Raw genomic sequence first — 26,144 nt, 5'->3', positions numbered from 1 at the left:
GTCTCTTCCTGATTTTAATGTGGAATATTTCCTCCCTTTAATTGCTAACATGTTTTTCAGATATTTATGCATGGTTTTTATGGTGGTAATTGGCACTGGAATAGTTGATGGATGGTAAACTGTTGGAATCAACATTAACTTAAAGCACATCCATAGTAAATTTTTGTATCCTGGCCTGCTGGCATTTGTGCATTAAATGCAGCCTAGCCTAGCAGTAAAATACATAAAACGGCAGTATGCAGTTTCAGATTTTATCTTTCCAGAGCCTCAGATGCCAGCCACTGGGTATGCCTTGGCAGAATTTGATGGAGTCTTTTGTAGAATTGTAAATGTTACAGTGAGGGTCTTATTTTTTTGAACAGAACAGTGCCTGTTTATGTGTTACAACTCATTTGGTCCAATGGGGGGTTTAAAAAAAACACCTTCTAAAACCCCAATACGTGATTTACGTAATCTTTCACATCTCACTCTTGCTTTTTGTTTCATGCTTGTATTTCTTCCCAGATTTTCTTCCATCGTCATTAGCGTGTTCCATAAAATCATGCATCCCGGCAGATCGAACGTGCTCCACTGAGCCAGGCGTCCTGCCCCCTCATCTGCTCGTCTTCCCTTACCTCTCTGTAGTTTCCCTGAGAATTTGCTATTTATCCAATACACCATTTTTGCAATTATTCTATTGTTCAGAGCCATTTAAACAAAGGCCTTTTCTCCTCTGAATGCAGAACCTGGCCGGGAACTCCAGTCCCCACACCGTTTTCCTGTGTGGCCCCTGGGGATCCACTGTGGGGACTCGGGTTCAGGGGACCAGAGAGGAGGCCTGGGGTTCCCGTGTCAACCGCGTCTGTGCGGGTTCTGACCCAGGAACCCTGTCTGGCGACCACTGTGGCTTGTGGTGAGTTACTTCCCGGCTCTGAACCTGGCTGCTGAGGACAGGAGGGTCGATGAGTGGTGATGTGCTGCCATTCTCCGGAGTCCTCGCTAGCACGTGCTGAAGTCTGATGACGGTACCTCCCAAGTGTCATTGTCCTGTTGGATTATGTCGCATCGTTTATGGAGCATCAGGTGTGTGAAGCGCTGCTTTATGTAAGGGTGGGGTCACTTCAGTCAGCACTGACGCAACATTTCAGTAGGTTTTCCCGTTACATTCTAATAATGGTTATTTTGACACCTTAAAGGCTTTCTCAGTCCATTTACTGAAGTTCCCTTAAAGCCTTACATCGGTCGTATGCAAGCGTTAAAATGTCTTTTCTTGGCATAAAGTTTTAATTATTTTCAGTGGAACCAAAACCTCCTGAACCCCTTTCAGCATCATCTAAAACTTGAACTTCTTCTATTTCTGGGTAAAAAATCCGTTCACAAATGAGCTGTGCAATTCCATCACCCTTTTTGACTTCAGACTTTGCCAAAATTAAACACTAGAACACCAACATTTCCTCTATAATCTTCATCTGTGACACCAGCCCCTACATCTATGAGGTATTTTGCAGCCAAACCAGAATGTGGAGCTACTCTCCCGTAGCACCCAGAAGGGAGAGCTACCTGAATGTCGGTTTTCACAAGGGCTTTCCCCATAGGTGGTAGTATGTAATCACAGGTGCTGTTCAGGTCATAGCCCACGGCACGTGCATACCCCTTGGTCCAGGTGGTGGTGTGCTCCGAGAGCCGGACAAGGTGGGGCTGCATGCCGCCCTCCCCCTCAGGCCGGGCCCACTTGCTGGGGGAGATGACTTGGGCCTCTTGAGAGAAGGGCGTGGGCAGGGAAGACCGTGAGCACAAGAGAGAGCAGGGGGGAATGAGAGAGAGAGAGAGAGAGAGAGAGAGAGAGAGAGAGAGCAGGAGGAGACCAGCACACTAAACTTCTGTTTTTTAACTTAGAGTTAAAAGAGCAAAACAACATTTTCTCATATCTGAGTTGGAAAAAAGTCCTAATTATCTCTAAATATGGAATGATTGTAAAATATGTAAGCCCCAAGTTGGGACACTTGTTTTTCTTAAGCCTCTACGGACATGATTTCCTTGAAATGTTTTATGTTGCACTGTTATATATATATATATATATATATATATATATATATATATATATATTTTTTTTTTTTTTTATGGGAAAGATTCAGTTTCTCTCTGGTTCAGTACATAAAGATGGAGAGCATTCAGCAATGATGTTCATGTCACGTGGTGGCGTGAAGGGACCATATCTTCCTGGATGTGCATCTGTGCATCCAGCCATAGCACTTACAGGTGCTCCAGCTTTTTGTTAAGGCATGAACAAATGAATCATGACTCATTTCACACAACTTGTGGGATTTCCTTTTAACTGAGTTGGCTTAGACGTGAGAAAGTCCAGCAAAGTTCTCGCCTTATTATTAGGTCATTGGCAATGCTGATTGAAAACGGGGTGATTCTCACTGACGGGAGTGGACCTCTGTCTGGCGGATGGTACCTCTCCTCGAGCTGTCTGGACGTGGTCATCCAGAAGAAGCAAAAGTGTGTGCTGGCTCAGATGTTTGCGCTGTCCAGTCTCTGACGCTAGCACCTTCTCACAGAGAGGTCAGAGAACCACAGCAGCTTCCCACATGGAGGGGATGAGTGGAAGAGCATGACCCATCCAAAGATAGATACACAATGAAGTTCACTTTTTGAGATAAAATTTGTAACTCTAGTGTTTCAATGAAATTTATTCCTGTTTGAGGATCGTGGGATATCTTTTAAAATAACAAAACCCTTCTAAGTCCAACTCTAGCCGGTGTGTAAATTCAGTGTATTTTAGGAGATAGTATAAATGTTCTGTTGCTAAAATGGCAGCCAGTGTAATGAAAAAGCAGAGCTGCATCAATGGGAAGCAGGGATTGGCTGGATTCCGACACAATTCCGAGAACCAACTTCAACAACAGCAACAAAGCTTACACCTACTGGTCTTACTTTATATTGTGGATTCAAAACAGAAGAGATTCTGCCTCTACAAAGTGAAGGCAGGGGGCTATGTTTTATTTCTTTTCGACTTTATGAGGTGCATCATAAAATCTTAAGACCTTCAGAGGAGAAAATTATTGAAAGTTGCCTCTGTTGTCTTATTTAAATAAGGCTTTGTGGTCAAATGCTTCAAGTCAGAGGGAACCATCAGAGTTCTGTTGAGACAAATCCATAGCGTATCCCAACAGGGCTTCTAGTTCAGAGTTTCTTATGTGGGAATTAGGACTATTGCCAGCAGTTTCCAAGATACTGGATCTTAAAAGATATCACAGTTAACATATGGAAAAAACATACTGGCTTGAAGTTTCTATTGTTGGAAGATATCGGCTAAAACATTAAAAAATGGAACTTTTGAGATGAGAGCTATCCGATGGTTGCGGTTCAGTTTTCCAGCTCCTGCCCATCCTCTTTATCGACGCTTGGGTGGTTTGCTTGGTTGGACTCAGCAGATGGAAGGTCCAATAATGGATATTCCTGGATCATTCTGTTCCCAATAATTGAGACCTGACTATTTCAGATGACCTAACTTCTGAGAGTGATGCACTGGAAATAGGACTTGGGATGTGATAGAGACCAAAGAAAAACTTAGGAGGCAATCCTGTCCAAAGTATTTACAAAAATAAAGCCCATCAAAGGTGCCTTTTCTATGACTCTTTAGTTCTTGGTCTTCGAATCAAAGAGAAGAAAGACGCTTCCTGTTTGGAAGGCTGGGGTGTTGAGGAGGATTTTTCATAAACCACTATGTTTAAGGTTAGATTTTAATGCTATTTGGGTAGTGAATTTCATGCTGTTTTAAACATTGGAGAAACTTCTGTAGGAAATGAGATTTAAAAATGAAAGGAAGAGATTTTTCTGACTTATAGAAAACTGTTTCCAGGGTTAATCGATGTTACTGCTTTCAAATAGGTTTTTAAAGAACAGGCTGGCTAACTGGTAGAACCTAAAACATCAGATGGGGAGACTTTGTGCTTGATCAGTGGAGACTGAGCTGTCCCAGGACGCCAACCCCGATGTGTAACTCTTGTCACCATCTCATTAGCTTTTAGAGCCCGCAGAAGCACAACCACGTTTATCGAGTCTTGGGAAAGTTTTTGTTTAATGTAGGCTAACTTTTCAGTAGTGAATAGAAATGATGATCAAAGTTTGCTGGTTAATTAGCCATTTTAAGCATAGTCATTGCCTGAAATACATTTTTCCTGTCCCCACAGTGTATTTTTTCTCTCACCATTAAACAATATTTTAATTTGAATTGCCACTTGAGCAATAGGTGTCAGGTTATGCAGTGAGAATAAGACAGCTCTCCGTAGTAATCCATCCGATTGCAAACTCACCCGAGTGCTTCGTGTCCCCTCCCTAATCTTGATGAGCATTTCTAGGTAATATTAAGAGCTAAACATGTGACTTCCTTACAGAGCTTAAAAGCTGTGTGTCTCAGTGTAATAAATCTCTAGGTGAATTCTTGGCAGTGATGCATACGTTTTATGTGTGCTGTGATTATCTCCAGTCATAATTATTTAATACACATGGTATGTGTAACATTTATCTTCCCAAGGGAAAAATGATGTGGCATAATTCTGGCAGATTATTTATGTTGTTTCTGCTTAAAATGTTTGGTAAAAAATGCTGTGTATCTGTCTTTGAAACCCCTTCTGTTCTATTTTTAAATGGCTGTATGAAAATAAAGAAACTAAGCAGAGTAAGTAATCTTGCTTCTGCATATTTCCTCTTGTAAATTACTGTAAATTCCTAATGTTCATTGAATTGATCTGCGGATGGGAACTGGCTGACGGTGAGGGTGTCCCCCTAACTGTTTGATGAGCAGTTCAGTAATGTTACCCGTCTATAAATTTGCACGAAGATTTGAAAGTTTCATTCGCCTTTGTAGACTCGGAAAATTTGTGTTCTTATTATCAAATATTGAATAACTAAATTTCAGAAAAATAACTTGTGGAATAAGTTAAAAAATTTAAAAACATTTCTTCCTTTTGTGTGTTTGAAAACTAGACAGCAGGCTAGTAATTTCTTGCCTTTTCAGATAATTTCATTTGTGTTCCGGCAGTACTGAGTGTTTTACCTGACTGTCAGGGGTCCTTCTCCATGATGGTCTTAAATTCTAATGTGCTCATTCATTGTGTTGAACCAAAAGAATACATCAAATGTCTAAAACAATATGAAAGAAGAGGAACACCACTCGGTTAATACAGTGAAAATTAAAGCTATGTATTTATTCCCAGTGGAATCCTGAAACTTATTGATAAAATGAGTATTGGTAATAATTGCTCTGATCTGCAAAGGATTTATTTTTCTTCTTTGTACAAAAATGTATTCATCTAGTATATTCAGCGTTTTAGTGAGTAATATAAAGTGTTAACTTCAAAATTTAAAACAATTTTTCATTATTACTTTACTATCAATATATGTTGAAGATTCAGTAGGTTCTAGAGGTATAGAACAAGTAATTTATTTATGGTATTTTTTTTTTTTTTTTTTTTTTTTTTTTTTTTTTTTTTAAAGATTTTCTTTTTTTTTAATTAATTTATTTATTTATTTTTGTCTGTATTGGGTCTTCGGTTCGTGCGAGGGCTTTCTCCAGTTGCGGCAAGCGGGGGCCACTCTTCATCGCGGTGCGCGGGCCTTTCTCCATCGCGGCCCCTCCCGTTGCGGGGCACAGGCTCCAGATGCGCAGGCTCAGCAATTGTGGCTCACGGGCCCAGCTGCTCCGTGGCATGTGGGATCTTCCCAGACCAGGGCTCGAACCCGTGTCCCCTGCATTAGCAGGCAGATTCTCAACCACTGCGCCACCAGGGAAGCCCTATGGTATTTTTTTCTAATTTCATTTTATCATAAATATATATTTTACATTAAAACGTGCTTATACTGTAAGACATTGAAAAACAAAGGAGTACAAAGTAGAAAATATATCTCCTGTAATTCTACAATATCAGATGTTTACTACGATATGTTAATATTTTGGGGTGTGTCATTTGTTCTTTCCATGCCTGTGAATATATTTTTAATAGCTATATTGGTTTAAAATACCTTGGATGTACAGTGATTTATTTAATGCATCTCCTCTTGTGTATAGTTAAGGGTGTTGTTATGAATTTTTTTTTTTTTTTTTTTAAATTCTTGAAACGGATTTCTTCTAGGAATTCAACACCTCTTTTTTTTTTTTTTTTTTAAAGAAATTCACGTTCTTTTATTTATTTATTTATTTATTTATGACTGTGTTGAGTCTTCGTTTCTGTGCGAGGGCTTTCTCTAGTTGCGGCAAGCGAGGGCCACTCTTCATCACGGTGCGCGGGCCTCTCACCATCGCGGCCTCTCCTGCTGCGGAGCACAGGCTCCAGACGCGCAGGCTCAGTAATTGTGGCTCACGGGCCCAGTTGCTCTGCGGTACGCGGGATCTTCCCAGACCAGGGCTCGAACCCGTGTCCCCTGCATTGGCAGGCAGACTCTCAACCGCTGCGCCACCAGGGAAGCCCTGTTATGAATTTTTGATAGAACTGTTATCAGTGTTTTCCCTCTCAACGTCCATGTTGCTAGATTCTCACTGAGATCTTGTCCACATGTTTCTCTCTGTTGACAAGTGCTTTCCAGCAACGGTGGTGTTTGGCCCGTCCCATGAGTTTAAGGGGCCTCAGGCCACTTTGAAAGCTCTACTCCCCGAGTGCCTGTTACCTTCTGTCTCTCACCTCATCCCTTTAGATTGGGGCAGTTGGGATTTTGGTTAGAGATGAGCCAGTTGTGGAAACTTGGCCTTGATTCAGTAACAGGAGATCACATTGCAGAGATCACATTGCGAGATGGGCTACACATAAGTTACTCTTTTTTTTAAAAAAAAAGAAAATTTATTTATTTATTTCGGCTGTGCCGGGTCTCAGTTGCCACACGCAGGATCTTTAGTTGTGGACTAAAGATGTGCAGACTTCTTAGTTGTGGCATGTGAACTCTTAGTTGCGGCACGCACGTGAGAACTAGTTCCCCGACCAGGGATTGAACCCAGGCCCACTGCATTGGGAGCTCGAGTCTTACCCACTGGACCACCAGGGAAGTCCCTAAGTTATTCTTTAGTCAAGCAATTAATAAAAATTTGAAATGTTGAAAGAGGACTCCAGTGGTCGTCTGAAATTCACACCCTGCCTATTTTTTGAGGAGGGTAGCATCAACGCATGTGAGGCTTTTTATGTGTGATAGAAGACTGAAATTACGTCCTGAGGGAAGCTGCCCGTTTCCACAAAGCTTATGTGAGTTACTGAGTGGACGAACTTGTACTGTGAGAGCAGAAAGGGAGGGACACACTCCTTGCATGATGCGGGTAATAGTGGTTAACAGTAAACTTTGGCTTCACACGGCTTTGTAGAGTCTCGGTTTAGTGCTTAATATGACTGAGCCAGAGCTGCTCCAGTGTGATGAGAATACGAGTTCCGACATCATGAAATCGTCATAAGGGTTAAACGAGCTAAGTCGTGGATGTCGCTTAGCATAGGACGTCTTAACACTCTAGCTGGTCTTTGTCCTTGTCACCTGCAAGTTAGGGCAGCGCTTTGCCCACTTGACTTTGGATTAGAGTTGCCTGGAGGGTTTGGGAAAACAGATTTTAGCCCCCAGCCCCAGAGTTTCTGATGCAGTAAGTCTGGGGTGGGGCCTGAGTATCTGCATTTCTACTGAGTTCCCTCGTGGTGATGATGCCCGTGGCCAGGGATCACACTTTGAGTACCTCTGGGTCAGGGCATTATAAGGGCAGGTATTATTTTGAACCAATAAATGATATAACTTTTTCTTTTTGGCCACCTGCATGGATAACATTTAAATCACTTCAAACTTATCATCTAGTCCCATTTTTTGTAAGTGGTCAAATCTGAATTGTTTTGGATTACTGTAGAAATTTAAAGCTAGAATTACTTAGTTATTTTAGAGCTAGAATGATGTAGAATTTTGAGGATTTTGATAGCCTTTAAGTTTATACATAATATATGAGTATGTAATATTATGTGAGTATATAATATTGGCTTAATTTTAATGAAAGTGGTTTAAGAAAAGCTGTTTTCCTTTGATACAGACTCTGTATATGTTTCTGATGGATCTAGTTCATTAAAACATGGGGTTTTTTTTCAGAATATAAAAATAGATGCAGAATTTAAAACAATATTAGACTGTGAGCTTAAATTTTCTTTTTTTTTTTTTTTTTTGCTTCCTTGTGAAAAATCTGCAGGGACTAGGCTCCTTTTCACGGCATTATTTCTACCAGATGTTTAAAACAACTGGAATCGTCTTGAGTCTTGTCATGAGTTGCCATTGATTGGCCATCGTCTGTGAGAATGGAGCTTCACTCATGTAATTTTCTTGATGAGTGCAAGACAGGGGCAGGCACTGAGTGTACGGTGTTGACACACTTAATTTAGTTCTCCTTCTGCAAAGCTATTACATTGACTATTAATTGGCCTTCTGATAAAATTTCTGCTTAACGCAAATGATGAAAAAAAATGCACCCTTGGATACTAGCTGCTGCTTCTGAAATAATTCTCATGCCCTGAGATCTCATTAGTGACAGCAAGCACATCCACTTTTCTTTTGAACGTAGTTAGGTTTCTTTTAAATATAATGATGAAAATATATTAGACTGTGATTAAAAAATATTTTAAGCAAAATCCTTAACTTAGAACGTTACAGTTTGTTGTTGTTCTGTTGCTTCGTCTCTTTCTTAGCAGTTTGAAAAGCAAAGAGGAGCTTGCCTGCGTTCAATCCTTCACCAGGCTGTGCTTTTCCATGGCAGTGCCTCTGTCTGCAGGCGCGAAATTTAGCAGTTTCAAACCAAAAACACTCCAACTTGCATTGTGGTTTGAAAAGCACACGCGGTGACTAGGAAGTAGGTTTCTGCTTGTGTTTTCCTGGCTTGGTCTTGTCTCTCCTTTATTTTTCTCTTTCTGGTTCTCCTTTTCTCACCATCTTCTGTTTTAGGATTTTTTAGTCAACTCTAGTAACTTACTCTGGTGGTTTCTGATGATGTGAGAGCTGTCTTATTGTTAAAGTTCTTGTGTGAAAAATTGCGAAGTTTAAACCAAAAAAAAAAAGCAAAACCTGAAACCAGTGGCTTCTTCACAACGTATAAAGCATAGGAATTTATTACTTTCTGGTAAAGGATTTACAAATTATGAGACTGTCCTGCCTTGCTCTGTCTTTTTATTCATTTGTCACAAAATCCTTTATTCTCTTTCAGTTTCACAACTCTCTGCAGTGAGCATCTGTCATTTTTATTATAGGAAAAAAAATTGGAACCAAGTTTTAACTGTGTCCATTGAGAGGCTACGGTTACATTTACTTCTTTTTTTAATCAATTTATTTATTTATTTTTGGCTGCATTGGATCTTCGTTGCTGCGCGCGGGCTTTCTCTAGTTGCGGTGAGCGGGGGCTACTGTTCGTTGTGGTGCACGGGCTTCTCATTGCGGTGGCTTCTCTTGTTGCGGAGCACGGGCTTTTGGCACGCAGGCTTCAGTAGTTGTGGCTGGTGGGCTCAGTAGTTGTGGCTTGCAGGCTCTAGAGCACAGGCTCAGTAGTTGTGGCACATGGGTTTAGTTGCTCCGTGGCATGTGGGATCCTCCCGGACCAGGGCTTGAACCCGTGTCTCCTACATTGGCAGGAGGATTCTTAACCACTGTGCCACCAGGGAAGCCCTACGTTTACTTCTTAAGTATTAGCAGATTCCGCTTACAACGGTGCATACGTGTGCCCTATAGGAGTGACCCTCAGATGGCATGAACTACAAGGTCAGTTAGTGGTCTTGAAACTTGTGGCTGTCTCCAGTGTTGGCACTGGAGACATTTGGGGCTGGATTGTTCTTGGTTGGGTAGGACTGTCCTGAGCGTTGTAGGAGGTGTAGCGGATTTCCCTGACCTGTACCAGCTAGTGTCAATAGCACCCTCCCCCAGTTGTGACAACCAAAAGTGTCTCCACACCTGCCAATGTCCCTGGGACAAACACTCTACAGGAAGAGGTGCATTTGACGTGGCGGCCCAGTGAACAAATATGTAAATTTGTAAACAGCCTTCCTACTTAAAATATACATTGATATTTTCTATTCTTTTCTATTCCATTTCGTTCATTTCATACCATTTTATTTAAATTTATTATTATTATTTTTTTGGCTGTGAGGCACGTGGGATCTTTCATTTTTTGGGTTTTTTTTTAACATCTCTATTAGAATATAATTGCTTTACATTGTTGTGTCCGTTTCTGCTGTATAACAGAGTGAATCAGCTATACATAAACATATATCCCCATATCTCCTTCCTCTTGCATCTCCCTCCCACCCTCCCTATCCCACCCCTCTAGGTGGTAACAAAACACTGAGCTGATCTCCTGGTGCTATGTGGCTGCTTCCCACTAGCTATCTGTTTTACATTTGGTAGTGTATATATGTCCATGCCACTCTCTCACTTTGTCCCAGCTTACCCTTCCCCCTCCCCGTGTCCTCAAGTCCATTCTCTATGTCTGTGTCTTTATTCCTGTCCTGCTCCTAGGCTGTTAAGAACCTTTTTTTTTTGGATTCCATATATATGTGTTAGCATACGGTATTTGTTTTTCTCTTTCTGACTTACTTCACTCTGTATGACAGACTCTAGGTCCATCCACCTCACTACAAATAACTCAATTTCGTTTCTTTTTATGGCTGAGTAATATTCCATTGTATATATGTGCCACATCTTCTTTATCCATTCATCTGTCGATGGACACTTAGGTTGCTTCCATGTCCTGGTAAATGTAAATAGTGCTGCAATGAACATTGTGGTACATGTCTCTTTTTGAATTATGGTTTTCTCAGGGTATATGCCCAGTAGTGGGATTGCTGGGTCGTATGGTAGTTCTATTTTTAGTTTTTTAAGGAACCTCCATAATGTTCTCCATAGTGGCTGTATCAATTTACATTCCCACCAACAGTGCAAGAGGGTTCCCTTTCCTCCACACCCTCTCTGGCATTTATTGTTTGTAGATTTTTTGATGATGGCCATTCTGACTGGTGTGAGGTGATACTTCATTGTGGTTTTGATTTGCATTTCTCTAATGATTAGTGATGTTGAGCATCCTTTCATGTGTTTGTTGGCAATCTGTATATCTTCCTTGGAGAAATGTCTGTTTAGGTCTTCTGCCCATTTTTGGATTGGGTTATTTGTTTTTTTGATATTGAGCTGCATGAGCTGCTTGTAAATTTTAGAGATTAATCCTTTGTCAGTTGCTTCATTTGCAAATATTTTCTCCCATCCTGAGGTTTTTCTTTTCGGCTTGTTTAAGTTTTCCTTTGCTGTGCAAAAGCTTTTAAGTTTCATTAGGTCCCATTTGTTTATTTTTGTTTTTATTTCCATTTCTCTAGGAGATGGGTCAAAAGGGATCTTGCTGTGATGTATGTCATAGAGTGTTCTGCCTATGTCTTCCTCTAAGAGTTTTAGAGTGTCTGACCTTACATTTAGGTCTTTAATCCATTTTGAGTTTATTTTTGTGTATGGTGTTAGGGAGTGTTCTAATTTCATTCTTTTACATGTAGCTGTCCAATTTTCCCAGCACCACTTATTGAAGAGGCTGTCTTTTCTCCATTGTATATCCTTGCCTCCTTTGTCATAGATTAGTTGACCATATGTGTGTGGGTTTATCTCTGAGCTTTCTGTCCTGTTCCATTGATCTATATTTCTGTTTTTGTGCCAGTACCATGCTGTCTTGATTAATGTAGCTTTGTAGTATAGTCTGAAGTCCGGGAGCCTTATTCCTCCAGCTCCATTTTTCTTTCTCAAGATTGGTTTGGCTATTCGGGGTGTTTTGTGTTTCCATACAAATTGTGAAATTTTTTGTTCTAGTTCTGTGAAAATGCCATTGGTAGTTTGATAGGGATTGCACTGAATCTGTAGATTGCTTTGGGTGGTATAGTTATTTGCACAGTGTTGATTCTTCTAATCCAAGAACATGGTATATCTCTCCATCTGTTTGTATCCTCTTTAATTTCTTTCATCAGTGTCTTATAGTTTTCTGCATACAGGTCTTTTGTCTCCTTCAGTAAGTTTATTCCTAGGTATTTTATTCTTTTTGTTGCAGTGGTAAGTGGGAGTGTTTCCTTAATTTCTCTTTCAGATTTTTCATCATTAGTGTATAGGAATGCAAGAGATTTCTGTGCATTAATTTTGTATCCTGCTACTTTACCAAATTCATTGATTAGCTCTAGTAGTTTTCTGTTAGTGTCTTTCGGATCCTCTATGTATAGTATCCTGTCATCTGCAAACAGTGACAGCTTTACTTCTTCTTTTCCCATTTGGATTCCTTTTATTCCTTTTTCTTCTCTGATTGCTGTGGCTAAAACTTCCAAAACTATGTTGAATAATATTGGTGAGAGTGGACAACCTTGTCTTGTTTCTGATCTTAGAGGAAATGGTTTCAGTTTTTCACCATTGAGAATGATGTTGGCTGTGGGTTTGTCATATAAGGTCTGTATTATGTTGAGGTAAGTTCCCTCTATGCCTACTTTCTGGAGGGTTTTTATCATAAATGGGTGTTGAATTATGTCAAAAGCTTTTTCTGCATGTATTGAGATGATCATATGGTTTTTCTCCTTCAGTTTGTGAATATGGTTTATCACATTGATTGATTTGCATATACTGAACAATCCTTGCATTCCTGGGATAAACCCCACTTGATCATGGTGTATGATCCTTTTAATGTGCCGTTGGATTCTGTTTGCTAGTATTTTGTCGAGGATTTTTGCGTCTGTGTTCATCAGTGATATTGGCCTGTAGTTTTCTTTCTTTGTGACATCTTTGTCTGGTTTTGGTGTCAGGGTGATGGTGGCCTCGTAGAATGAGTTTGCGAGTGTTCCTCCCTCTGCTGTAGTTTGGAAGGGTTTGAGAAGAATAGGTGGTCGCTTTTCTCTAAATGTTTGACAGAATTCGCCTGTGAAGCCATCTGGTCCTGGGCTTTTGTTTGTTGGAAGATTTTAAATCACAGTCTCACTTTCAGTGCTTGTGATTGGTCTGTTTATATTTTCTATTTCTTCCTGGTTCAGTCTCGGAAGGTTGTACTTTTCTAAGAATTTGTCCATTTCTTCCCGGTTGTCCATTTTATTGGCATATAGTTGCTTGTAGTAATCTCTCATAATCCTTTGTATTTCTGCAGTGTCAATGTTACTTCTTTTTCATTTCTAATTCTATTGATTTGAGTCGTCTCCCTTTTTTTCTTGATGAGTCTGGCTAGTGGTTTATCAATTTTGTTTATCTTCTCAAAGAACCAGCTTTTAGTTTTATTGATCTTTGCTATCATTTCCTTCTTTTTCATTTATTTCTGATCTAATCTTTATGATTTCTTTCCTTCTGCTAACTTTGGGGGTTTTTTTTGTTCTTCTTTCTCTAATTGTTTTAGGTGTAAGGTTAGGTTGTTTATTTGAGATGTTTCTTGTTTCTTGAGGTAGGATTGTATTGCTATAAACTTCCATCTTAGAACTGCTTTTGCTTCATCCCATAGATTTTGGGTTGTTGTGTTTTCATTGTCATTTGTTTCTAGGTATTTTTTTATTTCCTCTTTGATTTCTTCAGTGATCTCTTGGTTATTTAGTAGTGTATTGTTTAGTCTCCATTTGTTTGTGCTTTTTACAGACTTTTTTCCTGTAATTGATATGTAGTCTCATGGTGTTGTGGTCGGAAAAGATACTTGATACGATTTCAATTTCCTTAAATTTACCAGGGCTTGATTTGTGACCCAAGATATGATGTATCCTGGAGAATGTTCCATGAGCACTTGAGAAGAAAGTGTATTCTGTTGTTTTTGGATGGAATGTCCTATAAATGTCAATTAAGTCCATCTTGTTTAATGTATCATGTAAAGCTTGTGTTTCCTTATTTACTTTCATTTTGGATGATCTGTCCATTGGTGAAAGTGGGGTGTTAAAGTCCCCTACTATGATTGTGTTACTGTCAATTTCCCCTTTTATGGCTGTTAGCATTTGCCTTATGTATTGAGGTGCTCCTGTGTTGGGTGCATAAATATTTACAATTGTTATATCTTCTTCTTGGGTTGATTCCTTGATCATTATGTAGTATCCTTCTTTGTCTCTTGTAATAGCCTTTGTTTTAAAGTCTATTTTGTCTGAGATGAGAATTGCTTCTCCAGCTTTCTTTTGATTTCCGTTTGCATGGAATATCTTTTTCCATCCCCTCACTTTCAGTCTGTATGTGTCCCTAGGTCTGAAGTGGGTCTCCTGTAGACAGCATATATACGGGTCTTGTTTTTGTATCCATTCAGCCAGTCTATGTCTTTTGGTTGGAGCATTTAATACATTTACATTTAAGGTAGTTATCGATATGTATGTTCCTGTTACCATTTTCTTAACTGTTTTGGGTTTGTTATTGTAGGTGTTTTCCTTCTCTCGTGTTTCCTGCCTAGAGAGGTTCCTTTAGCATTTATTGTAAAGCTGGTTTGGTGGAGCTGAATTATCTTAGCTTTTGCTTGTCTTTAAAGGGTTAATTTCTCCGTCGAATCTGAATGAGATCCTTGCTGGCTAGAGTAATCTTGGTTGTAGGTTTTTCCCTTTCATCACTTTAAATATGTCCTGCCACTCCCTTCTGGCTTGCAGTGTTTCTGCTGAAAGATCAGCTGTTAACCTTATGGGGATTCCCTTGTGTGTTATTTGTTGTTTTTCCCTTGCTGCTTTTAATATTTTTTATTTGTATTTAATTTTTGATAGTTTGATTAATGTGTGTCTTGACGTGTTTCTCCTTGGATTTATCCTGTATGGGACTCTCTGAGCTTCCTGGACTTGATTGACTATTTCCTTTTCCATGTTAGGGAAGTTTTCAACTATAATCTCTTCAAATATTTTCTCAGTCCCTTTCTTTTTCTCCTCTTTTTCTGGGACCCCTATAATTCGAATGTTGGTGCGTTTAATGTTGCCCCAGAGGTCTCTGAGACTGTCCTCAATTCTTTTCATTCTTTTTTCTTTATTCTGCTCTGCGGTAGTTATTTCCACTATTTTATCTTCCAGGTCACTTATCTGTTCTTCTCCATCGGTTATTCTGCTATTGATTCCTTCTAGAGAATTTTAAATTTCATTTATTGTGTTGTTCATCATTGTTTGTTTGCTCTTTAGTTCTTCTAGGTCCTTTAAACATTTCTTGTATTTTCTCCATTCTATTTCCAAGATTTTGGATCATCTTTACTATCATTAATCTGAATTCTTTTCCAGGTAGACTCCCTATTTCCTCTTCATTTGTTTGTTCTGGTGGGTTTTTACCTTGCTCCTTCATCTGCAGTGTATTTCTCTGTCTTCTCATTTTGCTTAACTTACTGTTTGGGGTCTCCTTTTAGCAGGCTGCAGTTTCGTAGTTCCCGTTGCTTTTGGTGTCTGTCCCCAGTGGGTAGGGTTGGTTCAGTGGGTTGTGTAGGCTTCCTGGTGGAGTGGACTGGTGCCTGTGTTCTGGTGGGTGATGCTGGATCTTGTCTTTCTGGTGGGCAGGCCCTCGTCTGGTGGTGTGTTTTGGGGTGTCTGTGACCTTATTATGGTTTAGGCAGCCTGTCTTCTAATGGGTGGGACTGTGTTCCTGTCTTGCTTGTTGTTTGTCATGGGGTGTCCAGCACTGGAGCTTGCTGGTCGTTGGGTGGAGCTGGGTCTTAGTGTTGAGACGGAGACCTCTGGGAGAGCTCTCACTGATTGATATTATGTGGGGCTGGGAGGTCTCTGGTGGACCAATGTCCGTAACTTGGCTCTCCTAACTCAGACGCTCAGGCCTGACTCCAGGCCGGAGCACCAAGACGATGTCAGCCACATGGTTCAGAAGAAAAGGGAGAAAAAAAGAAAGAAAGAAAGAAAAAGTTATTAAAATAAAAAATGAAAAAATTGTTAAAAATTAAAAAATAAAAAGTAATAAAAAAAGAATAAAAAAGGAAAGAAAGAAAGAAGAGAGCAGCCAAACCAAAAAACAAGTCCACCAATGGTAATAAGCACTAAAATCTATACTTAGAAAAAAAAAAAAAGGAGAGACAGAACCCTAGGACAAATGGTAAAAGCAAAGCTATATAGACAAAGTAACAGAAACAAGCATACACATACACACTCACAAAAAGAGAAAAAGGAAAAAAAATATTTATCTATATATAAAAGAAAAGGAAGAGAGCAACCAAATCAATAAACAAATCTACCAATGATAATAGATTCTAAATACTAAACTAAGAGAAACATAAAACCAGAAAAAAATTAGATGCAGAAAGCAAACCCCAAGTCTACCATTGCTCCCAAAGTCCACCACCTCAATATTGGGGTGATTCGTAGTCTCTATTCAGGTATTCCACAGATGCAGGGTACATCAAGTTGATTGTGGGGATTTAATCCAGTGCTCCTGAGGCTGCTGGGAGAGATTTCCCTTTCTCTTCTTTGTTCCCACAGCTCCTGGGGTTCAGCTTTGGATTTGGACCCGTCTCTGCGTTTAGGTCACCTGAGGGCATCTCTACTTCGCTCAGACAGGACGGGGTCACAGTAGCAGCTGATTCGGGGGCTCTGGCTCACTCAGGCCGGGGGGAGGGAGGGGTACGGATGCGGGGCGAGCCTGCGGCGGTAGAGGTCGGCGTGACGTTGCACCAGCCTGAGGCGCGCCGTGCATTCTCCCCGGGAAGTTGTCCCTGGATCACGGGACCCTGGCAGTGGCGGGCTGCACAGGCTCCCAGGAGGGGCGGTGTGGAGAGTGACCTGGGCTCGCACACAGGCTTCTTGGTGGTGGCAGCAGCAGCCTTAGTGTCTCATGCCCGCCTCTGGGATCCACGCTGATAGCCGCGGCTCGCGCCTGTCTCTGGAGCTCCTTTCGGCGGCGCTCTGAATCCCTCTCCTCACGCAAAGTGGCAAGAAAAAGTCTCTTGCCTGTTCGGCAGCTCCAGACCTTTTCCTGGACTCCTTCCCAGCTAGCTGTGGCGCACTAACCCCTTCAGGCTGTGTTCACGCTGCCAACCCCAGGCCTCTCCCTGCGATCCGACAGAAGCCCGAGCCTCGGCTCCCAGCCCCCGCCCACCCCGGCGGGTGAGCAGACAAGCCTCTCAGGCTGGTGAGTGCTGGTCGGCACCGATCCTCTGTGCGGGAATCTCTCCGCTTTGCCCTCCGCACCCCTGTTGCTGCACTCTCCTCCGTGGCTCCGAAGCTTCCCCCCTCTGCCACCCGCCGTCTCTGCCCGTGAAGGGGCTTCCTAGTGTGTGGAAACCTTTCCTCCTTCACGGCTCCCTCCCAGAGGTGCAGGTCCCTTCCCTATTCTTTTGTCTCTGTTTTTTCTTTTTTCTTTTGCTCTACCCAGGTACGTGAGGAATTTCTTGCCTTTTCAGAAGTCTGAGGTCTTCTGCCAACATTCAGTAGGTGTTTTGTAGGAGTTGTCCCACATGTAGATGTATTTCTCATGTATTTGTGGGGGGGAGGGTGATCTCCATGTCTTACTCCTCTGCCATCTTGTAGGTCTCCAGCATGTGGGATCTTAGTTCTCTGACCAGGAATCGAACCAGCACCCCCTGCATTGGAAGCAGGAGTCTTTTTTTTTTAAAGATTTATTTTTTTATTGATTAATTGATTGATTGATTGATTGCTATGTTGGGTCTTCGTTTCTGTGCTAGGGCTTTCTCCAGTTGTGGCAAGCGGGGGCCACTCTTCATCACGGTGCGCGGGCCTCTCACTGTCACGGCCTCTCTTGTTGCGGAGCACAGGCTCCAGACGCGCAGGCTCAGTAATTGTGGCTCACGGGCCCAGCCGCTCCGCGGCATGTGGGATCTTCCCAGACCAGGGCTCGAACCCGCGTCCCCTGCATTAGCAGGCAGATTCTCAACCACTGCGCCACCAGGGAAGCCCGGAAGCAGGAGTCTTAACTGCTGGACCACCAGGGAGGTCCCTAAAAATTATTGTAAGGATATTTTTCTGGATGGAGTGGGTCCCTATGGCACTTAGTATTCACTATTTGTGGGATAAAGATATATGGTGGGTTTTCTTAAAGTGCAGTGCACCAGGGCTAAAGAACATGCTTTGTCCTGGGCTTCCTGTAGCTGCTGTGTGCAGAGATGGTTCTGAAAAACAGCAGCAGGTGAGGCAGCAGAACTGCCCAGAGCCACTCCTCGCTGTGATCCGACACCTGCCACGCAAGATGGATTGTCCTGTTACAGACCTGTGGCTTCCTCAGTTCAGGAGACAGAGGTTATGCTGTCAGCAGGAGAGGGTGTGCCGTCTTAGGCTTCAGGGGGTTTGCACAAGATTCAAATTGGAGGTTGCCCGTGAGGCCAGACTTCATCTGTTGAGGATGCATAGAATAAGAGAACTTTGTTATTCCTTCAGGAACATAGATTAGATCTTAGGGCGGAAGGCTTTTTGAGTCTCATACTACAGATGGGGGAGGTTTAAATTTCCATTTCTGTAGAGGAAGCATTTAGAATGTTAGGTGCATATGCACTGGAAATCCTTCCCTCCTCTTTGCATTTGTGTTTCTCATGCAGATACCATGTGTGAAATATCAGTTACACACAGTTATGTACAGGATGATGGTTCTCTTAGGCAACAAATAAGAAACCTTCCGAGTGTCTTATAAATAATGTATTAAGATTAGGAAAGAAACATTAACTTTATCTCCTGAAAAATTGGCTCCTGTATTTTCTATATTATTGTGAATATGTCTTTATGGAATGTTTTGATTATTTAATTGTTTTGAATGGTGGGTTTTTTTTTTCTTTAAAATTTTACCTGTATCTCAAATTAAAACTATGAGAGCTTGTGAAAAAGTTGCTATGGTGACTATATATTTAGGCTTCTATCTCCAACTTAGGAATGAATTTGTGCTCTAAAACCTCATTTTAAAATCAGTTATTTAGAACTCTGTTGTTTTTTTCATAGAAACAATATTGCAAGTAATAGATTTCAGACTCAAGCAAAACTACTTACTTAAATCAGAAAGCAAAGGAAATTTCATATACTTCTATCTTTATAAATATAATAGAGTACTCATTTTTTTCACCTCATGAATTCTTCTACTAGAAGAGGTTTAGCAAATGGTCTGTTTGTTTGGCACTTTTTCTTACCTTACGGGATTTGAAATATAGCGTGTATTGGACCACAAGGTGCTTTGGAGGATTCATTCATTCCTTCAGTAAATATTTACTGTGTACCTACTATGTGCAAGGCACAGATTGAGGCCCTGGGGCCTTAACATTGAATAAAATGGTTAATCCCTCCCTGATGCCTGCTGGCAGTTGGGAGCTGACCCCTAAGTAATGCCCTGGGAATGGGGTAGGAGGCCAGGAAGGAGGCTTCCTGCAGGGCTTGTTCTCTGATTGCTAACGGAACCCTGGGAAAAGGGCCCTGGGGTTCCTGAAGTTTCTGCTCCATAGATGTCTCTCAAATTCCCCTTCTACGCTGTCTGTTGTGCACTGGAGCCCGTTCTGAGCTCTACCATCGAGAGGTACTCATGGCTCATCTCTGTCTTCAGAGTGTCAAGAGAGCCTAAAGCACAGATGTGCCTGTAAATGTTCACCAACCCACTGATTTGTAGAGTTTGTTGGTTTCTGTGGTGTGAATGCTCTACCGCGGCCCATTTCAAGAACCAGTGTGACGTCGTCAGTGAGCGTGGAGTTGGAAACACACCATTTACACCATTGTGTAACATTTCCACCCTGTGGATGAGAGAGACATGCATATCCTCAGACCACAGTACTGTAATTAGGAAGGGGTGAGTTTTTATTTATTGCTTACCTTTGATTTTAACTGAATTTATTTAATTGTAAGTAAATTTTAATGATGACTATGTTAACAGTGGGTTTGCAGAATTCCTGAAAATTTAACCGTGAGTTCTCGAGAGCCAGCACACCACTGGGAGCTCCAAGATGCCTTGCCTGAAATCCCTACGGCCAGATGTTAGAGTCCAGATTTTTTCCCATTTTAGAAAGGCAGTAGGGAAGGTGATCAGAACATGTAACATCCCCTGTGATGCTGAAGGCAGAACTCTGTAGTCCAATCATTGACGGCTCTGCGGGGACATGTGCCTTCTCACCAACATGCGAGTAAATGCATATTATAAATAATCTTGCATTGGTCCAGATTCGGTTTTGCCAGCAAATATGCTTCTCAGAAACTTACAAAAACAGGTTCGTTTCTGGAGCCATTTGATGTTGGAATCGTGGATAAGGCATTGTGAAGCTGTATTATTTGTTTGCAAATCAAGGATTGTTGTTCCAGGTGTATGAGAACCTGTGCGTTTGCTTTCTCCGTTTGAAAGAGGGTGGAAACTCAGCAGCCCTCCCCCAGGGATCAGAGCTGCCCTGCAGGAGGGGCCGTGGCCCCGCCTCCCTCTTCTTCCTCTGCAGCCTCTGGCCCGGTGACTCTCCTTCGCCCTCGAAGACTTTCTGTGCTTCATTCTTTCTGCCCAGCTTCTCGGCCCCGCCTCTCTCAGGGCTTCACCCCAGCAGATCTGCTGCTCTGTTCACCCTGGCACCTGTGTCCCGCCTGGCACTGATGGTACAGAGACCGCAATATCTGGGGTCCAGCCCCTGAGCTCATCCTCCATGAAGTGGAATGAAGCTGACAGCTGCCTCCGAAGAGCAAATTCCCGGGGTGGAAGTGCTTTCCAGAGTGCTTGGAGTATTGGTGTTGTGTCTTTGCAAAGCTTCTTTTCTTTCAAGTCCTGTGACCGAGACAGCTATCGTTAGATTCTCATCAGTCAGACCCATTTCTTTGCACGCGTGTTGTGCCTTGTTTATCAGGGAGCGTGCATCCCAGGGACGTCACCTGGTGGTAGCTTCCAGGAAGGCGGCCAGGTTAGGGCACAGCGGCCAGTCTTCCCGGAGCGCCCATGCAAGCTGCCGCTCAGATTTCCTGACTCTCTTGTGGTTTTGAAGGCTCCACTGGGAATATTTGACACCAGGAACTCTGGATCACTAATTTGAGGGGTTTTCCATTACTGTTATTTTATGAGGGGAAACTGATAAGTGAACTTATAGTTTCATCACATGTAGAAGTTTAATTCAGCCTTTCTTTCTAGGTGAAAGTATTGAATAAAGATCTTGTCTTTATACAGTCTTGTGCAACATTCTGTTTTATTCATTTATGACAGTGGTGTCACAATTTGTGAAGTGACTTTTTTTTCCCCCTCCTAATTTACCACTTGCCTAAGTGTGTTTCACTGTCTGACAGGATTGAGTCAGGCCAGTTTTAAGGTGGCAGCAGTATATAAATAATGTGCTTCTTCCAAAGAAAAAGCAACAGCCCATTAATGGTTTGTTTACATGAAGTGTGTGTTTATTTCTAGCAATTTTGATGTTAAGTGTCTAATTAGATTTGTGTTTTACAGTAAGCACTAATTTGGCCAGTTTGGGAGTTTGTATTTTCCTTTCTTTTAGGCTAGTTTGCAAGGTTGTAGGAACTGTGTTTAAATGTCCCAGCAGTGGCCTTTTCTGCGTTTGCTATCATGACTGTGTAGACAGACTGTACGGTCTGTGGGGTCTCTTGTGTGTGAGAGTGATTTAATTGTCTAAGCAGTTTCCAGCTTCTGGATCATTAAGACATTTCCAGCATTTTCAGTGGTTTCAGAGATAAAACTCTTGGTGAGGAGTGTGGGCCCCATAGCAGTCAGGTTCTGGGTTGGTTTGCCACCGGATCCAGAATCCCCGGGGTCTCCTCGGCTTGCAGATGGTTTCCTGTTGTTACTTTCTTCTACATCGTTGTCTCTCTCACCTTTTCTTTCAGTCCTTGGGTCATTCATACTGTTGTTTTAAATTCCTTATATTGTGTCCAAGGTATTGACTGTGTTGACTTCATCGGGGGAGAGCAGGGTGATGCGCAGAGACCACTGTACAGACGTACAGACAGGGCAAAGCGTCACAGCAGAGGTTCAACCAAGGACCCTGGAATCCAGGGTTCAGGATCCCCCAGTGGTGGTTGGTTTTCTGGGGGTGGGTACTGCCTTCTAAAAAGGTGTGAGATCCTTTTACAAGGAAATGTGGTGATCTGTGGGAAATAATGTTTGTCCTGCAGGGATTCAGAGCGAAACCATTGGCTTCAAGCACACTTGGGAGGTTTTGCCAATTATAAGTGGCGGTGGACCACAGCCAGTTAATGCAACCCTGTAGGTTTCTCGTTTCCCTGGGTGTTGAGAGGGTGTGACAGCAGTGCTCTTTGTATTTTGAGGATAAGAAGGGTCAGCTCCTGCCATTAGTATCACTTGGTTGCTACTGCTGCTGCTGTTACTGTAATCACATTTTTTATTTTATTTTAAAAAATTAATTAATTAATTTTTGGCTTCGTTGGGTCTTCTTTACTGTGCGCAGGCTTTCTTTAGTTGTGGTGAGCGGGGGCTACTCTTTGTTGCAGTGCGCGGGCTTCTCATTGCGGTGGCTTCTCTTCTTGCGGAGCACGGGCTCTAGGCATGCGGGCTTCAGTAGTTGTGGCACGCGGGCTTCAGTAGTTGAGTTGTGGCGCATGGGCTTAGTTGCTTCGTGGCATGTGGGATCTTCCTGGACCAGGGCTCAAACCTGTGTCCCCTGCATCGGGGCAGGCGGATTCTTAACCACTGCGCCACCAGGGAAGTCCCACATTTTTTAAATAGTCAGGAGTTTTGTTTATGATTCTCTTTTATTCCAATCCATGTAAAGTGATTCCTTATTTCTGGGTTTTAACTTTGAACATTTATGTAGTAAAATGGGATGAGGGAGCAGAGAAAGTAGCAGGACTACTTCAAAGAAATAAAGAGAATTTGAGGATATTGAGGAGAGATTTACCGCTAATATATAACTGTGGTTATCAGAGTGATGTGGTGGAATTTAAGAAATGTGTATTGATATTTAATTGAATGTTAGAAAATGTGCCTTTAATTCTGTCTTCCTTCTTTTAGAGGGGAGATCTGTGAATCTGCTGCAACTACATGCAGAATTCAATGCCTCTGTGCATTTTGTTTTTGCTGTGGAGAAGGTTCATTCTTTCATTTCGTTCATTTCTTGGCACATAGTAGGTGCATGTTGTGAGTAAAAGAATAAGTAAAGTGAAGTAGGTGATGGGCCTTATACGCCGGTGCAGCCTTGTATAATACAGCAGTGCAAGTTGTGATCCTTCCTATAGGAAAGGCGGAAACCGCAGCTGGAGGGTCAGGGACTCCGGGAACGTCCTTGGCTCTTTGTTTTGCATCAGCCTACTGTTTCCCGAGATTCTAGCCTCAGCCTACTTCAAAAGTACTTCTGGCTTCAGAGAATAAATAGTAAGATCTCGATGCTAGAGTGTTGGAAAAGTAGGAGGACGATGACATGGGTAATTGGTCTCATTCCGTGAACTAAGGTACAGGCTGCACTGATCTCTTTCTCCTTGCAGGCTGTGGTTTTCTGGGTGTGCAAGCAAAGGCATGAGGTTAGCGCATGATGCCCTGAGGACTTGCAGTGGATGAGACGCTGGTATTAGCTTGCCTATACTTTTCAAAGGGGTTGCAAAATAGATATGCAAACTGATATTAATTCATCATGTATTTATTGGGGCACCTTTCAGGCAGGAGCAGGGTGGGACACGAAGATGAAAGAAATAGACCTTTTCACAAGAAAACGAAGAGCTGTTTACAGAATCCTCATCTGTTGAGACAGCATATTGTGAAGATGAATTTATTTGCTTAGTGTTATTTGAACAAATACCTGAGTGTCTACTTTTTGTATATCAGTGGACTAAAAATTAAGTTTTTTTTCCTATTCTTTTACTATTCATTCCCTATTATTGAAATTATTTTAGCACGGGTATTGCAGTAGCTTTAGGTCCCACTTGTTGAAAATATGTATTGATGTCACCTTCCTTGAGAAAGTGCTAATATGCCTCCTGGTGGTATTTAAATACTACTGATCACTACCCCGTGATACTTTCCCTTTCCTGGTTTCCTTGAGTTTACTTACATTGTTCAGTCAATTCTCAAATTTCTTCCAAAATGAAATTGGAGGAAGAGGAGAGAAGCCTGCAATCTCAGCTTTGTGGCGGTTTGGTTCTGATTTCACTACATGCTCCACATCCAGATCGGGACTTTAAATAAACTCCTGGCTTCACCCACCATCCACCAGTGACATCGCCCAGTTCCATGTCATTAGTCTTGAACTCCCCTTCCCACCATGGACCCCAACTCCAGGTGTCTGCTGGGAATTGGATCCTGGATGTACCTCAATCTGAATGCATCGTTTTTCATCCCAAACTTCTTCGTCCTTATACTTGCCCCCTGCCCAGCCACCCAAGCCTAGACATCTCAGATTTGCCCCCTCCTCCGAGGCGCCACTCACCCACCAAGCACCAAAGCCTTTTAAATAAGTCTCAGCCTTGCGTTTTAATAATTATTTGTGTTAATTGTGTTTTCACTCCACTGCTTTCCCATGAGTCTAGGCCCTCCTGACTTCTTCGCTATTGGACTGACGAGCTGCTGTGTTTACCCTTTCAGTCCTTTCTCCAGACTCCTCCAAGCCTTCTGCAGAAGAAATGCAGATTACACTGCTGTGCATTCAGGGCTGCCCCAGGGTTTTCAGGATGAAGTTCACATGGCTGAACTTAGTCCTGGAGCCCTTCATCTTCCTCGGGTGATAACCTCAATCTCTTGACGCTCTCTGAAATCATCATGGTAGCTGATGTTTATTGAGTACTTGCGACCTGCAGGAACCCTTCCAAGCACTTGCTCAGAATTAAGTAAAATAACATATGCAACAGCCCTATGCAGCACTGAGACCCAAAATGTGGTGGAACTGTCCAGGTCCCACAGCTGGGAGGGGTCACCTCTCTGAGCCTCAGTCGTCCTGGGGAACCCATCCAAGACTGGCAACCTTGCCCTTATGAAAGGAGTGGAGGGCACTGCAAATGATGGGATGACCTTGACTTGACTGCCCCCCGCCCACCGCCCCAGTTCCAGGTCAGCCATGGGGAGTTTTTCTGTGAGATGTAAATGGAAGGAAAGCAGAGATTCTGTCTTTCTTCAGAATATGTTCTGCCAAAAATTAAGGTTTCAAAACTCTTTGTGCTTGGCTAAATCCATTAGATGGCACTGGATTTCAAAAGATTTGTGTGAAATTTTAGTATTAAAGCGATTTGTGGATTAGGGGAAATGTTCAACTTCTAAGGTATTTCTTTCATCTGTCAAATATGGAGGAGAAAGGATTGACACACAATTAGTATTTATTCTGTGTTCGCTTTTTAAAAAACCATTGCTAAGCAGGTTATACTAATGAAGAGTAGTTGTTATAAAGAATTTTATTATTTAGTTACTTTTTGAATAAACCTGCCAGCTGATTAAAATGAGCTTAATTTAATCAGCATTGTCTTGCATACTGAAGATAATTTGGGATAATGTCAAGGACACGTTATCTCTCCTTTGTAGAAGGTGGTGAGATAATGAGTGTAGCAAAAAGGAGTCAGAAAATGTTTGAAGTTTTTCATCTTTGCCTCTGGGTGGATATTTAAAAATCACACTTTGTCTTTTTGCATGCAAATTAAACTGAAAGGCATTTTGTAATGTAACATTAGTGTTATATTTTACAAAACAAATTTGTTGAACTCTGATCTTTTGCTAATATTGGCTTGTGGTTGTCAGAATGAAGACTGACTTTTTGTTATATATCAGTATAAACTGAACTTTCATTCAGAACTTGGAGTGAACAGAAGTGGTGCGTTTGATGCGTCTTCAATGGGAAACAAATGACTGAGAAGCAGCGACTCCCAGTTCTTCTATTGTGCTTTTCTTAGTCACCTTTTGCTCCTGTGTCCCTCTCCTGCTCCTCAAAGTCAATGAATGCCATAGAATCTTCTGAATTCCTGTCTTTTAAAGCAGTTAAGCTCTCTTTTTTCCTGATGATGCTTTTAGATGGAAGCTAAGATATCAGTAGGAGTCTGGTTCAAATTGTGAAGTTAGCAGTTAAGGGATTACTAACCCCCACGTGAGTCCCCTATACAAATGGCAAGTTGCCTTGGAAACAAGGCGAGTTCCTTCAGTTGGAAGTATGATCTTGCCTGTAAATGCCAGAGATGATGATTTGCTTACCTCTGTTGCACCATCTCTAGGTCTAACGTTGTGCCGAGATGCTTTCTGCTTAACTCCTTCTCAGCACTGATGGCTTGATGGAACCAGAGCCAAGTTTTCTTTTCTCGTGCTTCTAATTTTAAACATAAGTTGCAAAATTTAGAACTAAGGAAGTGATCCTT

At 41.9% G+C, this 26,144-nt stretch overlaps 1 protein-coding gene and 1 pseudogene across 16 annotated transcripts in view; one reads left to right on the top strand and one right to left on the bottom strand.

Annotated features, from left to right (window-relative positions):
* Window positions 1-26,144, top strand: part of PARD3 (par-3 family cell polarity regulator) — a 635,042-nt gene that overhangs the window by 213,892 nt on the left and 395,006 nt on the right. The gene's annotated exons all lie outside the window — the stretch shown is intronic.
* Window positions 1,263-7,281, bottom strand: LOC103003355 (deoxyuridine 5'-triphosphate nucleotidohydrolase-like; annotated as a pseudogene).

This window comes from Balaenoptera acutorostrata, chromosome 3 (assembly GCF_949987535.1).
Source record: "Balaenoptera acutorostrata chromosome 3, mBalAcu1.1, whole genome shotgun sequence".
In the NCBI taxonomy this organism is placed as follows: domain Eukaryota; kingdom Metazoa; phylum Chordata; class Mammalia; order Artiodactyla; family Balaenopteridae; genus Balaenoptera; species Balaenoptera acutorostrata.
The sequence above is the reverse complement of the archived record's forward strand: the minus strand, read 5'-3'. Positions and strand labels throughout refer to the sequence as shown.